The sequence below is a fragment of the Tupaia chinensis genome, unplaced genomic scaffold, assembly GCF_000334495.1.
Source record: "Tupaia chinensis unplaced genomic scaffold, TupChi_1.0 Scaffold145652_1, whole genome shotgun sequence".
Taxonomy (NCBI): Eukaryota; Metazoa; Chordata; class Mammalia; order Scandentia; family Tupaiidae; genus Tupaia; species Tupaia belangeri.
This window is the reverse complement of record NW_006205509.1, coordinates 3280761-3297875: the sequence shown is the minus strand read 5'-3', so window position 1 is coordinate 3297875 and position 17115 is coordinate 3280761. Positions and strand designations below refer to the sequence as shown.

The 17115-nt window shown below is 39.2% G+C and overlaps 1 pseudogene; it reads right to left on the bottom strand.

Annotated features, from left to right (window-relative positions):
- Positions 1-13599: 13599 nt before the first annotated feature.
- Positions 13600-14574, bottom strand: LOC102483248 (growth arrest-specific protein 2 pseudogene; annotated as a pseudogene).
- Positions 14575-17115: the final 2541 nt, after the last annotated feature.

The window sequence follows — 17115 nt, the reverse complement described above, 5'->3', positions numbered from 1 at the left end:
CCTGGCTGCCCCCAAGAACCAGAAATAGGGACACCATGCAGCTCACCTCCTTTTATTCAGGGAGAAAGCCTCTGGGGCCCTGGCACCAAGCCTTACAACCAGGAAGAAGATGAAGAGATATTGGTCATGCCAAGACAGAAACACTGAGCTTGCCAGCTTCCTTCCATAATTCACCCTACTTTTTCTTCCCCTCCCCCAATATCTAGTCCATGTGAAGTATTGTTCTCAGCCCAGAGAAAGTTCCAAGCATGATCCTGTTTCCCATTTGGCTTTGCTTATATCTTTGTTTCTCATAGGGCTGGTTCTAGGAAACTGGATGTCACCAGCCTACATTAAGAACAAAAGAGGCCTCAAGACCAATACAAGAGAAGCAATCAGAAAATACAATAAGGGTCCACGGCCAACTCCTCCCCTAGAGACATACCAAAGTGGAAAGGAAGTATGTGCTATATACGCTATTTATTTCCATGGTCCCAGGATTAGAGCTGGCACTTGTCCAGCCAGCCCAGCCAGGGAACAAAGCCTAGGAAGAAAAACCCCTTGATATGGTGGTTCATGGCTGAGGACTTAGGATGTGGTATAAAATACAGGAATATAGACTATGTGAATCAAGTATCACTTATATCCTGAAGCTTCCTACTTCAGAAAAATGAGTAATTTGAAAAGTATACATTACAGTGGGGCCAGCAGGTGGGGTGGTGGTTAAGGGCACTGGACTCCCACATGACCAACCGCAGTTTGAGTCCCAAGCCTGGCAGCTCCCTTTCTCTCTCTTTCTCTCTCTCTATCCCTCTCTGGTCAAATTAAAATAAAAAAGAAGAAAGGAAGACAGAAAGGAAAGAAAAAAGAAAGCGAAAGAAAGAGAAGGAAAAAAGAAAGTTTAAAATAATTTTTTTAAAAAGTACTTGTTAAAAAAAAAGTATGGTGGCCAGCAGGTGGTGTGGTGATTAAGGCAGCTGGACTCCCACATGGCTGACCACAGTTCGAGTCCCAGACCTGGCAGCTTACTTTCTCACTTTCCTTCTCTCTCTGTGTCTCTCTCTGGTCAACTATAAATTAATTAATTAATTAATGACAATAAATAAAAATAAATTAAATATTTTTTAAAAGATATGTATGATACAGATACATTTGCATAAATTAAGCATTTTGTAAATCCCAAACCAATATCTTTTTATAGATTTATGCATGAGTAGAGGAACTTATAGACAGCCTGAGTTGGCCAGAGAAAGGCAGAAAGAGGATAACCCACACCACGGAGAAGATAGGACTTGAAGCGCTTTAAGATTGGACAAGAATATAACTGGAGCTTTTAAAACTAGTTTTGGGTTCTGAGCTATAAGGTCAGGGCTCCTCAGGAAGTAGAGTTGAGGGAACTAGTTCCAAATAATTCTTTAGTTGGCTGGCATCATGTTAGCCTCCTTTTTTACTGGGATTCATTCTCTTTACTCCAATCTCTAAATCTGATTTCTGACATGTCAGGAGATACTCATCCTAACCAAACTAAGATCAAACTGAAGGTTTTCCACACTGTCATCTCCTACAAGGCTTTTAAGTCAGAGAAAACTCATCTCTGTTTAATTCAGTCTTCTAGACCACAGTAGCCAGTGCAGGAGGTGGCATGAGTGAGAGAAGTGTGGAAGACTGGTGTGCCAAGAGACGTGAGCAGAAAGTCCTGATAGCAGGAAGATGCATGTTCAGAAACAGAATGCTGCCCCTGCATTTCTCTTCTACTCACTGGGAGTTCGAGAAGAATAGGAATTCTATCACACTAACTTTGTTGAGAATATAGCTAGGGGGCAGCAGTTAGTGTAATAGCTGCGTCGCTGGACTCCCATGTAGCTGACCGCAGTTCGAGTCCCGGACCCGGTGGCTTAAACTCACACTGAGTGCGTGTGCGTGCATGCCCAAGATCCCGAAAGGAGAATGGAAAAGGGATTGCAGCGTGGCCATCCCCCTGGGGGGTGATTTCTCACTTTCTGTCTCTCTGTGTCTTTCTGTCTTCCTGGCGAGCACACGCACCCTATTGCAAAAACCTCTCCAAAAAAAAAGCATAATATAGCTATGGATGAGAGGACCATCTTGAACCTTCTGGGAGAGGAACAGGTAAGAATAGCTTGTTGTGAGGATTAGTCTTTCTCATAGTGGAGTCTTATGTAACATTTCTCCTGCCCTAAGCTATGGACTAAGTACCTATGATATGGAAAAATGGCTTACCAGGGTCTCAGGAATCACAAAGGCTTTCTACACTGCCATGGCAGCAGCCTGCTTGCCTAAAATTTTATTGTACCTCTGTCCTTACCTGAATCAATAAAAAACAGCATACTCGGGACCAGCAGTTAGCATAATGGCTATGTCACTGGACTCCCATGTAGGCGACCATGGTTTGCATCCCAGACCCGGTGGCTTAAAACTCACGCTGGACACGTGTGCATGCATGCCCAAGATCCCAAGAGGAGAATGGAGGAGAAGGGATTGTGGCATGGCCATCCCCCATGGAGGGTTCTTGCTTTCTGTCTCTCTGTCTCTCTCTGTCTGTCTGGCGAGTACACAAGTTTTCGAAAAAAAAGAAAAAAAACAAAAAACCCCCTCCCCCCCCCCCCCCGCCAAAAAAAAACCCAGCATACTGGTTAGGAATTAGAACTAAGTGCAGAAAAATAAATGTGCTTCAGGCAAGAGGAAGCATTATCCCTAGAAATGTTTATAAAATAGGTATCTGGGGATCCTCTGAAAAAGAATAGAAAGTATCTATTGGAAATAATTGCAAACATTCAGAGAAAGATGTAAATTCTTGGAGACAGTCCAGAGAAGAACAGCAAACAATGATCATAGCACTGATAGAGGAAGTACACGGAAAGACGTAAGCACAGTTAATGGAGTGAAGCTCCTGCCAAAACCTCCTTACCAGCTCTGTGTAGAGTCAAGATCTGAATCAAGATGGTATAGGGGCATTTACAATATGGTTTTGTGGGTTTGGGTTTTTTTGTTGTTGTTTTTGTTTGTTTGTTTTGTTTTCAGAAATACACTATAGAAAGCTATGTTTATTTTCTTAGATGTTTCAATAAAAATCAGCATTTCTAAAATTAGGAACCCTCTTCTTGGAAGACTTCTAGAAAATGAGGATTCCAGGGCTGGCCCTATGGCCTAGTGGTTAAAGGAACTAGAATCCCATATTGCTGATCATGCAGTTCAAATCCTAGCCCAGCAGCTTGAAAAACACACTGGGGGAACCAGCAGTTAGCGTAATGGCTATGTCGCTGGACTCCCAGATAGTCGACCGCGGTTTGCGTCCCGGACCCGGTGGCTTGAAACTCACAACAGGCGCGTGTGCATGCATGCCCAAGATCCCGAGAGGAGAATGGAGGAGAAGGGATTGCGGCGTGACCATAACCCCTGGGTGGTGATTTCTCGCTTTCTGTCTATTTCTCTCTCTGTCTGTCTGGCGAGCACACGCACCCTATAGCGAAAATCTCTCCCAAAAAAAAAAAAACACCAGGTGCCTGTATGTGCATGCCCAAAATCCCATTCAGTAAGGCTCTTCTGAGCACCACCTGGTATGCTCCAGGCCTGACAGGAAACCAAGGCCAGACCTCTGCAGAACTGGTCTTGGCAGGAGCCTCCATGCCAAGTGCTGCTCCTGCAAGGTCACACTGCCCAGGTCACACTCTAGCAGACAATGACACAAAGCTAGTACTGAGAGATCTGACTCCCCAGAGGCATTAAAAAATCCCCCTACATATCAGTTAAGCATACGGTTTCCAGAATTTTACCATATGGTGTATGCACTGCTGGAGAGAGACAGAGAAGAACAGTGAGAGGGAAAGTGAGAAATCACCCCTCCCACCCCAACCCCCCATAGGCAGTCATGCAACAATCCCTTCTCTTCCATCTCCTCCTGGGATTTTGGGCACACACACACAAACACACACATGCCCAGCATGATTTTCAAGCTGCCAGTTCTGGGACTCACACCACAGTCAGCCCTATGGGAGTCTAGCACCTTAATCACCATGCCACCTGCTGACCTTGAGACCCGTATCTAACTGACACTGAAACATCAACAAACCTCCAGGGACCAGCAGTTAGCGTAATGGCTATGTTGCTGAACTCCCATGTAGGCGACCATGGTTTGAGTCCCAGACCCGGTGGCTTGTGCGTGTGTGCCCAAGATCCCTAGAGGAGAATGGAGGAAAAGGGATTGTGGCATAGCCATCCCCCCGGGGGGTGATTTCTCGCTTTCTATCTCTCTGTCTCTTTCTCGGCCGCCCCCCCCCCCCTAAAAAAAAAACCTCCAAAAAAAAAAAAAAAAAAAAAACCTCCAAATACATAGAGGATCAAAGTGGTCAGGTATGACAACCAGAGACAGCAATAAAACGGTCCAGAGACTGTGAAAGCTCAGCAGGCATTCTGTCCACGGATCACCCTAATTAGCCTCTTGTTCCTTAAGTCACAATAAAAGCTCCTTGCCCCCACCCTTCAGGCCCAATGCAACTCTCTCTAGCCCCTTTCCACTGTCAAAAAAGTGAATAAATTATTTTCTAAACACTTTCTATCTGAGTTTGTGAATTCTTTCACAGCCTATGACCAAGATCACTCTAACATATTGCAGAGATCATCCCAGTACTGGGTCTGGGACTCACCCTTGGATGGGTCATGTGGAATCCAACCACCTTAACCACCACACCACAGGCTGGCCTGGTGACTGTAAGTTTACACAGAGAGCCTAAGGCTACTATTAGGAGGGACTATTCTAAGAGTCCTAATATTTTCGATAATTACTTTTTTTTTTTTAAGAATTATTTTATTGGGGCCAGCAGGTGATGCAGTGGTTAAGGGTACTGGACTCCCACATGGGAGACCACAGTTCAAGTCCCAGACCTGGCAGCTTGCTTTCTCACTTTCCCGATCTCTCTCAATCTGTCCCTTTCTGGAATTATTTTATTTTATTGTATTCATTATTACTATTATTATCTAATTTGACCAGAAGGAGAGAGAGGAAAAGCAAGCCACCAGGTCCAGGACTCAAACCATGGTTGGTCATGCAGGAGTCCAGCACCTTAACCACCATGATACCTGCTGGCCCCTGGTCATTACTTCATTTTTTTTAATTTTTTAAAATTTTTATTTATTTACTTATTATTTTTTTAATTTGACCAGAGAAAAATGGGAGGCAGATGAAAAAGCAAGCTGCCAGGTCCAGGATTTGAACTGTGGTTGGCCATGTGGGAGTCCAGAGCCTCAACTACCATACCACCTACCAGCCTCTGGTCATTACTTTTTACAGTTACTATCCTTACCTTGTTTGGCTTCTTCCATAATTTAGAAAAATTATCACTAGGTAGACAATGAAGAAAGATTTTGAACTTGAAACCCAGATTTCAAACAAATGTTAAATTGAATAAGAGAGTTAATCAAGCAATTAAGATTTGGAGAGGGAATGATTTTCACAGACACTTCTCTCTTTTGGTTGCTTGTACCAAAGTCCTTACAAAGTCATTTAGCACTGAGGATTTATGTTCTACGGCCACACCAAAGGCCTGCTGTCAATTTATGCAGAATTATTCTGAATTCTTGCACTTGCATTGCTATTTCTTTAACTGCTTTTATGCTTAAATAGACCATTGATTCATTTTTATGAATTGGGAATAGTATCAACAAAAAAATACCAATATTCAAATGTAAATCATAACAAATGATTTTACAATATACTAAAAAGAATTTTACCTTTTAAATTAATATTAGCTAAAACAAACTGATACAAATGTAATTACTGGGAAGGTCATGAGATTTCTTTTTTTTTTAATTTCTGGGGTTTTTTTTTTTAAGAGAAATTTTTGCTATAGTCCCCATGTGCTCACCAGAGAGACAGACAGAGATAGAGAGACAGAAAATGAGAAATCACCCTCCAGGGGGGATGGTCATGCTATAATCCCTTCTCCTTTATTCTCCTCTAAGGATGTTGTACATACATGTGTCCAGTGTGAGTTTCAAGTTGCTGGGTCCTGGACTTGACAAGCCATGGTTAACTATGTGGAAATCCAGTGGCATAACCATTACACCATCTACTGGTCCCACTTTTTGGGTTTTTTGGTTTGTATGTTTTCATTTTGCCAGAGGGTGTGTGCACTGCAGACAGAGACAGAGAAAGTGAGAAAGCAGATCCCAAGGAGAATGGTCATACCACAATCCCTTTTCCTCTCTTTCTCTCTCCTTTTGGGATTTTCAGAGCACACACACTCAGCAAGTTTTTAAAACACTGGGTATGGGACTGGAACTGCACAATTAGCTATGTGGGATTTGCCTTAACCACTACACCATGGGATGGCCCCGGTGATAAAATTTCTATATAAAACTTAATAGGTTTTTCATTTTTAATTTATAAAATGTTTATTTTTGAATAAACATCTTTGTATAATTTTATATCAATCCATTTGATAGAATCTTACAATCTATTTTTGTTAATATGGTACTTTTCCCTTTCCTTTTTGGATTAGTTTTCCTCTTATCTTCATGTCTTTTCTGCCTAACATTGTTCCATCAATTCATATTAATGACCTATCATATATCCGTCCATATTTTTGTCAGTTATCATATTTTTATACACACATATTGTGTTGTTCTTCATTTTTTAATCTCAATTTTTTTTAATTCTTTGTTTTGATTTGGTTTGGTTTTGCTATTGGTTTCATGCACTCATTAGAGGAGGACAGAGACAGAAAGAGAAAGTGGAGAAATCATTCCCCAGATGGATGGCCACACCACAATCTCTTCTCCTCCATTCCACTCTAGGGATTTTTGGGCATGCACGCACATGCGCTTGGCACGATTTTCAAACAGCCAGGTCTGGGACTCGAACTGCACAATTGGCCATGTGGGATCCAGGTTCCTTAGCAGGTGATGACCTGCTAGCCCAACATCTCAAAACTTTTAATCTACCTGCATTTCTATCCGGGTTCTCTCTTCTGTTAAACTTATCATATTTGTCCATTCTGACACAAAAGCCTTACTGATTTCATTGTAGTGGCTTTTTAGTATGATAAGTCTTTCTTGTTATTTTCTTTTTGTTTTTCGTTTTTGGTTTTGGTTTTTTTTTTTTTTTTTAGTTTTCTATAGAGCTTGTGCACTCACCCAAGAGATACAGAGAGAGTGAGAAAGTAAGAAATTACCCCCCAGGAGGAATGGTGATGCCATAATCCTTTCTCCTCACTCTCCTCTCAGGATTTGAGGCATGCAACCATACAGGCCTGGCATGTTTCTCAAGCCACTGGGTCGGAAATTTGAACCACGCAGTCAGCAAGGTGGAATCCAACCACCTTAACCACCACGCCACCTGGCTAGCCCCTATTTTCCTTTTTTTTTTAGAAGATTAATTAAGCAGGACCAGCAGATGGTGTGATGGTTAAAAAGTTGGACTTCCAGATGGCTGACCACAGTTCAAATCCTGGACCTGGTGGCTTGTTTTCCCACTTTCCCTCTTTCTCTCTGTCTCTGATGAGCACATGTGTCCTGTAACAAATTTAAAATAATAATAATGATAAATAAAATTAAACAAGTAATTATTTTAAAGAAAGATTAATTGTGCTATTTATTTTCTTTTTTAATTTTCTTCTTTTTTAAAATTTTATTTATTTACAGTAATTCACTATACATCAATACAGTATATAAAATGAGATTTTTCCACCCAATATACTTTGTATATTGGTTCAATCAAGGATATTAACATACATGTTACCATCAACAAATTTTCGGGGCCAGCAGGTGGCGTGGTGGTTAAAGTTGCTGGACTCCCACATGGCCGTTCATGGTTCAAGTCCTGAATCTGGTGGCTTGCTTTCTCACTTTCCCTCTCTCTCTGTGTCTGTATGATCAAACTGGAAAGTAACAATAATAATAAATAAAGTTAAAATAAAATAATTATTTTAAAAAATTTCTATTTCTTGCTTCTTTTTTTTTTTTGGAGAGGTTTTTGCTATAGGGCGAGTGCACTCGCCAGAAAGAGAGACAGGGAAACAGAGAGATAGAAAGCGAGAAATCATCCCCCAGGGGGGATGGTCACGCCACAATCCCTTCTCCTCCATTCTCCTCTCGGGATCTTGGGCACGCACGCACATGCGCCTGGTGTGAGTTTAAGCCGCCGGGTCCAGGGTCCAGGACTTGAACCGCAGTCAACTACATGGGAGTTCAGCGACATAGCCATTACGCCAACTGCTGGTCCCTATTTCTTGTTTCTTATATATTTTGCTTTTTTTTTCCTCCCTTGATTCCTCTCACCCTCTACCAATTTTCCCCCTTCTCCGACACTGTCTCTGTATATACAGTTGGTTTCCATGCCATTTTTTTTCACATTTTATCAATTCACTAGAGATCTTAATTTAAAGACTTTCAATATCAAGCATAGCTGATACATACATATTTAAGAACACATGTCTGACTTTAGGCATAAACCTCAGTGAGTAAAATGAACAAACTATAAAATAGCACCTTGCCGGGGCTGTATAGTTTACTACAGTCATTAAATAGGTATCAATAGGTATTTTTAATGCATTTTTTAATTTCAAAAAAGTTTTAGTTTTAATAGATCAAAATAAAAAATATTAAGATAAATTTGCTTAAAACTTAAAACCAGGAAAAAGGTTAGGATTCAGTTCAAATAGTAGGTAGATGGGGCTACCAACAGTTCAATAGAAGACAAAAATCCTTAAATATGGAAATTAAAGCATCAAAGAAAATCAGTAATGTTTTAGTCTAAAGTAAAAAAATTCTATTTCACTAGTTCAGATTCCTTTAATTAATCTCTCTTCTATTGAATTTACATTGGTCTGAGCTCTCCATTTAAACTCTGGAAATTAACATTCAACTCCAGACTTGTCCTTACCATTAGGCTGGCCATTCTTTTGGTTGTTTCTTGTACTCTTATTTCTGTGTGTTTGACTTTAGTTTTCCTGGTATAGGACTCCCTTCAGCACTTCTTGGAGAACTGGTCTGGTGTTGGTAAATTCTTTCATGTTTTCTTTATCTGAGAATATTTTTGTCTCTTTTTTTCTGTATGAAAAATAATTTTGCTGGGTATAGTATTCTTGGTTGAAATTGTTTTTCACTTAACACTTTGAATATATTTTCCCATTCTTCCCTTGCTTGCATTGTTTCCCATAAGAGGTCCAATGTTAGCCTTATGGGATATCCTTTGATATCACCTGGTCCAGAGACCCAAACTCAGTTGAGCATGTGATTTCTAGCACTGCAGTTTAGTATGCTGACTGCCAGATGCTGGGCCCTTTAATGGAAACTTTTAATTACTAATTAAATCTTCTTGCTCCTTACTGGTCTCATCAGATTTCCAATTAGTTTCTTTATGCATTTAAGAATTTATCCATTACTCCTAGGTTACCCAATTTGTTGGCATTTAATTTTTTATCTCATTATCCTTTGGGCATCAGTTATTTGATATTACACAATGTCTCCTCTTCATTTCTTATTTTATTTATTTGAGTTACCGTCTTTTTTCTTAGTCTAGGCAAGAGTTTGTTAATTTGGGTTAAGTTTTCCAAAAATCAACTCTGTTTCATTGATCTTTCCTATTATTTTTCTCTTCTCTATTTGTTTCTATTCTGACTTTGTTTTTTCCTTTTTTTTTTTTTTGTCTAACTTTGAATTTGGCTTATTCTGCTTTTTCTAGTTTCTTGATGTAGAATATTAGATTATTTGAAAACTTTTTTGATGTAGGCATTTATTGCTGTAAACTTCCCTCTTTGAAGTGCTTGTCCTACCTCCCATAAGTTTTGGTATGTTGTATTTCCATTTTTCTTTGTCCCAAAATATTTTTTTAATTTCCCCTTTAACTTATTCTTTGATCCAGGAATTGTTCAGGATGGTAGTGTTTAATTTCCACATATTCGTTCATTTTTTGTGATTCTGTTCATCTCTTTCTTGCTTCATATCACTGTGACCAGAAAAAGAAATGCTTGATGTGAGTTTCATCTTCTAAAATTTGTTAAACTTGTTTTGTTTCCTACCACGTAATCATATAATCTGTCCTGGAGAATGTTTTGTGTGCACATGCGAGGAATGTATATTCTGTTGCTGTTGAGTAGAATAGTTTGTATATGTCCTACAGGACCATTTGGATTTAAGTATACTTCAGAATCTGTCTCCTTACTGTATCTCTGTCTGAATGACCTAGTCGAGGTTGAAAGTGAAGTATTAAAAACCCCTACTATTCAGGCCAGTGGGTGGTGTGATGGTCAAGGTACTGGACTCCCACATGGCCAACCACAGTTTGAGTCCTGGACCTGGCAGTTGACTTTCTCTCTCTCTCTCTCTCTTACTCTCTTTCTCTTTCTCTCTCTCGTATGAATGCACATGCTCTGTAGCAAATTTTAAAAATAATGGCAAATAAAATTAAATAAATAATTCTTAAAAAAGAATTCCTGGGGCCACAGGTGGTATGGTGGCACTAAACTCCCACATGGCCGACTGTGGTTTGAGTCCCAGACCTGGTAGCTTGCTTTCTCACTTTCTCTCTGTACCTCTCTGATCAAATTAAAATAAATAAATAAATAAATAAATAAATAACGTTAATTTTTTAAAAATTCTCTACTATTCTTGTGTTGTAGTCTGTCTCCCTTCAGATCTCTTAATGTTTCCTTCACATATTTAGGTGTTCTGATCTTGGGTGCTTCCATGGTTACAATTGTTATATCCTGTTGCTAGACTGACCCCTTTATTATCATATAATGACCTTCTTTGTCTCTTTTAACAGTTTTCAACTCAAAGTCTATTTTGTCTAAAGTAAGTACACTTCTACACTCCGTTTCCATTTACTTCAAATGCCTTTTTTCCATCCCTTCACTTTCAGTTTATGTGTGTCTTTAAGGGAAAGACTATCATAGTAACTTTGCCTTTTAACCTTTATATGAGAGACATCATTGATTTACCCACCACTGTTACAGTGCTAGAAAGTTTTGAATTGAATGAAATACTTTTACCAGTGAATTTTATTCGTTCATGTTTTTATGTTACTAATTAATGTATTCTTCCCTCAGACTGAAGAACCTCCTTTAACATTTGTAAAGCAGGTTCAATGGTAATAAACAATGAATTTTTTTGTCTTTGAAAGTCTTTATCACCTCCCAATCTCGTCTTTGAAAGATATAATTGCTGCATGTAGTATTCTTGGTTGGCAGTTTTTCTTTCAGGATTTTGAATATATTATGCCTACTCCCTCCTGACCTACAAGGCTTCTGCTGATAAATCCATTGAAAATCTTATGGGGAGTTCTCTTACTTGTGATGATTTGCTTTTCCCTTACAGATTTCAACACTTTCTTTGTCGTTAATTTTTGACAGTTTGATTATCATGTGCTTTGGTATAACTCTCTCTCTCTTTCTCTTTTTTTATTTTTTTGAAAGAGATTTTTTTAAAAAGAATTATTCAACTTTATTTTTTATTATTACTATTATTTTCTAGTTCAATCAGAGAAAGAGAGAAAGTGAGAAAGCAAACCACCAGGTCCAGGACTTGAACCACGGTCAGTCATGTGGGAGTTCAGCACCTTTAACCACCACACCACCTGCAGGCTCCAGAGATTTTTTTTATATAGGGCACATGCACTCGCAGGAAAGACAGAGAGAGAGAAATCATCCCCTGGGGGAGATGACCATGCTGCAATACCTTCTCCATTCTCCTCTCAGGATTTTGGGCACACACACACGTGTCCGGAGTGAGTTTTAGGTTGCCAAGTACAGTACTTGAACCACGTTCAACTACACGGGAATCCAGCAATGTAACCATTACAACATCTGCTGGTCCCTTAGATAGATTTTTGCTATAAGGCACATGCACTCACTGAAAAGACATAGAGAGACAAAGAGAGGAAAAGTGAGAAATAGGCCGCCTGGGGTGATGGCCACTCCATAATCCTTTCTCCTCCATTCTCCTCTTGGGATATTGGGCATGCAAGCACACATGCCTAACATATTTTAGCCACCAGTTTGGGACTCGAACCAGAGCTATGTGGGAGTCCAGCACCTTAACCACTACACCACCTTCTGGCCCTAGTTCTCTAGATGTAGCTAGAAAAGTCGGGGCATTATGTGTGTTCCAGTTTCTTCTATCTTCATATAGTGAATCTGGGTGTGAGCGTTTATCTCCCACACCTTCTGCACTAAGTTGGAGAGATCTATGGCAAATTCCTGCACTTGCATTCAAGCTGCACCCCCTGGTCCTGGGGAGACAGCTGCTGAAGGTGGAAGCTACAGATGTTGAAGCACTCAGGGCATGCCAAATCCTTCAAGGAAGAATGAATAGTTAGATTTATTACTGGGGTGGTCAGAGGGATGGTTCATGAAGTGACAAGACCTAGCTCCAGCTTCTAGCAAACTATCATTTGTTTACACTACTGCTTTCCTATATAAATGTATTGCCAGCAGGCTATCAAGTAGCCCCTGGAAATGTGTACCTTAAGCCCCTTAGGAAGAGAAAATGGGAACTGTGCATTTCTACTCCTTTTCTTTCTTTTTCTTTTTTTTTTTTTTTTTTTTTTGCCATCTGAAGATTGATTTTATTGCCATTTGAAGATAAGAAAGAGGCATTGATTGATATACAGACAGATAACATTTTTCAAATTTATCTTTTCAGTTCTTGAATCAGGAAGGACAATTATCTTGCTGTTTATGGTATGAAACATCCCTGTCCCAGGCATCCAAGGGTATGCATAAGTCTGTAATAGCATTAGCTACAGTGAGTTTACTTTACTAGATAACATAGCAAGGTAAGATTAACTGAAGTTATATTTGAATGAGAAAATGTTTTAAAATAACCTGAAGTCAATGAACATTTGACTGTACAGTTTACTCATTGTCAAGATATGAACATATATCAGCTTACGTGTGTGAATTACACTAAATCATTCTCAACACAGCCATGTGCATAGAAATAGTAAAATAATTTGTAATCTATTTTCTAAGGGGGTATACCAAAAAATTCTAAAAGTATCCCAGGTATTTGGTCATAATAAGAGAAAACTCTAAGACAGTCTTCCAAGTGAATATAAGCTTTCCCAAAGTGGCCTTTCCCATAAGAGCTACTGCTGTAAATTCTCTGTATTTCTTAACAGTGTTATCCAATACTTTAGTAGCACATTTTCACAGTAGTTGTCACTTCGTTAAAAAAAAAAAAAAGAGTTAAAAAATCCCACAGTTACAAAAATGTCTAGGGCGCTTTTACTCATAGGCATAAAGCAGGACTTTCTGTTAACATTTGCAAATCCTAAATATTTTCTCCAAATAACAATTTTTACCTGTAGCTACAATTATGTTCCTAATAGTGTTTGTGTTCTCAATACTATGTTCACTTATTGAGAAATAATAATTTGCCTACAACTGTCTAATTTAAATCTGAGTTTAGAATTTCTTTTAATAAGTCATTTTCTACAGAGACATTGCAAATAAATATTGCTACTCTTGGAACATTTTTCAGTATGACCACATTGCCCTGTCTGATACACCATTTTCCAAAGTCATTTTTAGAGCATATAAACTGACCATGCTGGAGAAGTGGATACAGGCCATGATGAAAGTCCCCTTGTGTGATCAATTAGTTTCATTTCATCTCCTGCTTAGCCTTGTAATTGGTAGACACCACCAAGTAATTATCCGGATTCATGTCCTTAGGAGTTGGCAATTTGCTTTGGATGGGGAAGGGCTCTGCCATCCATCCAAGAGAGCTGCAGAATTCAGCAGGGATAATATTTCAACAAATAGTCTGGAAAAGTTTCAGAGTATTCGTTGTTTGTTCTCATCCTCCATGGGAACAAACACAGACCATGACGTGTTTGTTGTGCAGTGTCCTAATGAAGAGCATCTTTCCTCCCTCTCACTGGCTCCCTTGGGAGAGCTGCTCACACAGGACTTGTTTAGGCATTTGCAAGGAGGATCTTCAGAAATTCATTCCACTGCATTGTCAAGTAAGTTTCCAAGTACTCTTTTTTCCAGAAGACTTTAAGGAAAGAGAAGATGAAGGAGAAGGGACAGAAGATGTTTTTTCTTGTTCAATCTTTTTTTTTTTTCCATTTTTATCAAGCTAGGGGTCTCCACACCATGCTTCACCACAATCTGGCCAAGTTCTAGCAGAGACACATTTCTCTGAGTTGTTTGTGGAGGACCAGACCTTCAGATTCAAAGAGACATGGTTCATTCACCCTTAAATCTCAGCATGAGGGTGAGGAATTTGCTGTATTGTCTCAAGCAAGCAAAGGACCCTGAGGGTGTGCTGTCTTTGCAGGGAATCTTCAGTGGCAGACCTTTAGTGGGCATCCATGCTCTCTTTGAATTTCTCCTGAACAGTGTCCACAAGTTGACAGAACAAGGCACAGGTACCAGCTTCTCCATAAAAGTTTCTGTTGTTATCTACTCTAATAGATTGGTTAACCACAAGGCCAGATCTTCTTTCATCAGTAACAAATTAGCTTCTTTGTCCGCTGGCCAGCCACTGGCTATACTGATACCTATCAGAGAGGCCAGGTCCATCCTGGGGCTTAGAGCTGGGCACACTTATCCACTTGTAATACCTTTCCATTCAGAGACTACTTAGGCAGCCTGCTATGAAGGCTCCAATGTGAATTGCAAAGGTACATTTTCTCATGCTTTATCCTTCTCTCTCCCTTACCTTGCTTATCGTATTTCTACTCCTTTTCCACACTGCTCCAATGAAGTGAAGTCTATGGCAGTGTTTGTATATGTGTTTAAAACCACCCCATAGCCAGCCCTGTAGCACTGAGTACATAGAGAGCCAGATCTCAGATGGCTAAATGTGGTTCAAATCCCAGTCCCAGCAGCTTGAAAAACACCGGGCATATGTGATTACACACCCCAAATCCTGACAGGGTGGGAGAATTGATGAAAAAGAATCATGGTATGACCACACCCCATTGAGGAGTATTTTTTCTCTCTCTTTCCCTTGCTTGCATGCACATGTGAACACACACACGTGCAACCCAGCAACAATGACTTCCTTTAATATTTTTAGTCACGAGGTCAGTAGAAATGCATTCCATTTGCTTTAATTGCCCTTATTTCATTGTCATTTTAGAAAGATATTGTTTATAGAATATTTTTGTTTTCTTTTTTCATTTGCCAAAGGGCATGTGTGTATACCTGACAGACAGAGAAAGAAGAGAAAGAGAAAGCACCCCTATGGGGGATGGTTGTGCCACAGTCCTTCCCTATTTCTCCTTCCCCTCAGGATTTTGGGTATGTGCACACAAACGCACAGCATACTTCTCAAGCCGCTGGACTGGGACTTGAACGACATGATTGGCCATGTGGAATCCGACTCCCTCAGCCACTAGGCCACAAGCTGGCTCCACAATTCTATTTGATGGTTGTGTTTGTTTTTCCTTTCAAAAATTTAGATATGCTGTTTCAGTGCCTTCTGGCTTTCCTTCTTTTTTTTTATTTTGGAGAGGTTTTTTGCTATAGGGTATGTGCACTCACCAGAAAGACAGACAGAGACAGAGAGACAAAAAGGGAGAAATCACCCCCCTAGGAGGATGGCCACGTCGTAATCCCTTCTCCTCCATTCTCCTCTCGGGATCTTGGGCACACACGTACATGAGCCCGTCATGAGTTTAAGCCACTGATCCCAGGACATGAACTGCAGTAGACTACATGGGAGTCCAGCGACATAGCCATTATGCTAACTGCTGGTTCCAGCAATTTGATTTTTACATGTCTTTCTGTGGTATTCTCTGTTTGCCCTGTTGAGCTTAGGTCATTATGTTTATACTTATCAGCAAACTTTAAATAACTCAGACAGTATTTTTCATTTATTTTCTACCTTTTCTCCTTGTAGAATTTTAGTTACAATTGGTTAAACCACTATATTATCTCACAAATCAATGGGGCTGTTTTCATGTTTTCTCTTTCTCTCTGCTCTGGAAATTAGATTGGGATTGCATTAAATTTGTAGATTTATTTGGGTAGGATTGACATCTTAATTATATTAATTCTTCTAATCCAAGAAGAACATGGGATGTTTTCCCTTTTTTTGTATCATTCTTTATTTCTTTTTCTAGTGTTTCGCAGTTTTCCTTGTGGAGAACTTTGATGTCTTTGGTAAGGTTTATTCCTAGATACCTTACTGGTTATGTGGCTACTGTAAATGGGATTTCTTTCTCCAATTTTCTCTCAGTTTGTCCATTGTTAGTGTATAAAAATGTAGTACATTTTTCTATGTTGATTTTGTATCCTGCCACTTAACTATATTCATTTATAACTTCCAGGAGTTTTTTGTGGATTTTTGGACTTTTCTATGTATAGCATCGTATCATCTGCAAATAGAGATGTTTTCACTTCTTCTTTTCCTCTTTGGATGCCTTTTATTTGACTCTCTAGTCTAATTGCATTGACTAGAACTTTCAGTACTATGTTTAAAAAGAGTGGAAAAAGTGGGCAGCCTTGTCTTATTCCAGTTTTTAGTGGAAAAGTTTTCAGCTTTTCCCTATTCAGTATGATGTTAGTTATGGGTTTTTCATATATAGCTTTTATTGTGTTGAAGAATGTCCTGATTTTGTGATTTTGCTGAGAGTTTTAATCATAAAGGAATATTGTATTTTATCAAATGCTTTTTCTACATCAATGTATATGATTATATAGTTTTTAATCTTTCCTTTTGTTAATGTGATGCATTAAATTTATTGTTTTGCATATATTGAACCATCCTTGCATCCCTTGATCATGGTGTATAATCTTTCTAATATGTTGTTGCATATGATTTGCTAGTAACTTGTTGAAAATTGTTGCATCTGTATTCATCAGGGATATGGGTCTGAAGTTTTCTCTTTTTTTTTGTCATGTCCTTATCTGGTTTTGGAATTAAGATGAAAGAGGCTTCATAGAATGAATTCAGGAGGGCTCCTTCCTTTTTAATTTTTAGGACTAGTGTAAGTAGGACTAGGGTTAATTCTTCTTTAAAAGTTTTGTAGACTGAAGAAGTAAAACCATCAGGACCTGGACTCTTCCTTGTTGGGAGACTATTACTGATTCAATCTCATTGCTTGTTGTGATCCATTAAGACTTTATATTTCTTCCTGGTTCAATCTTGGTAAGTTATACATGT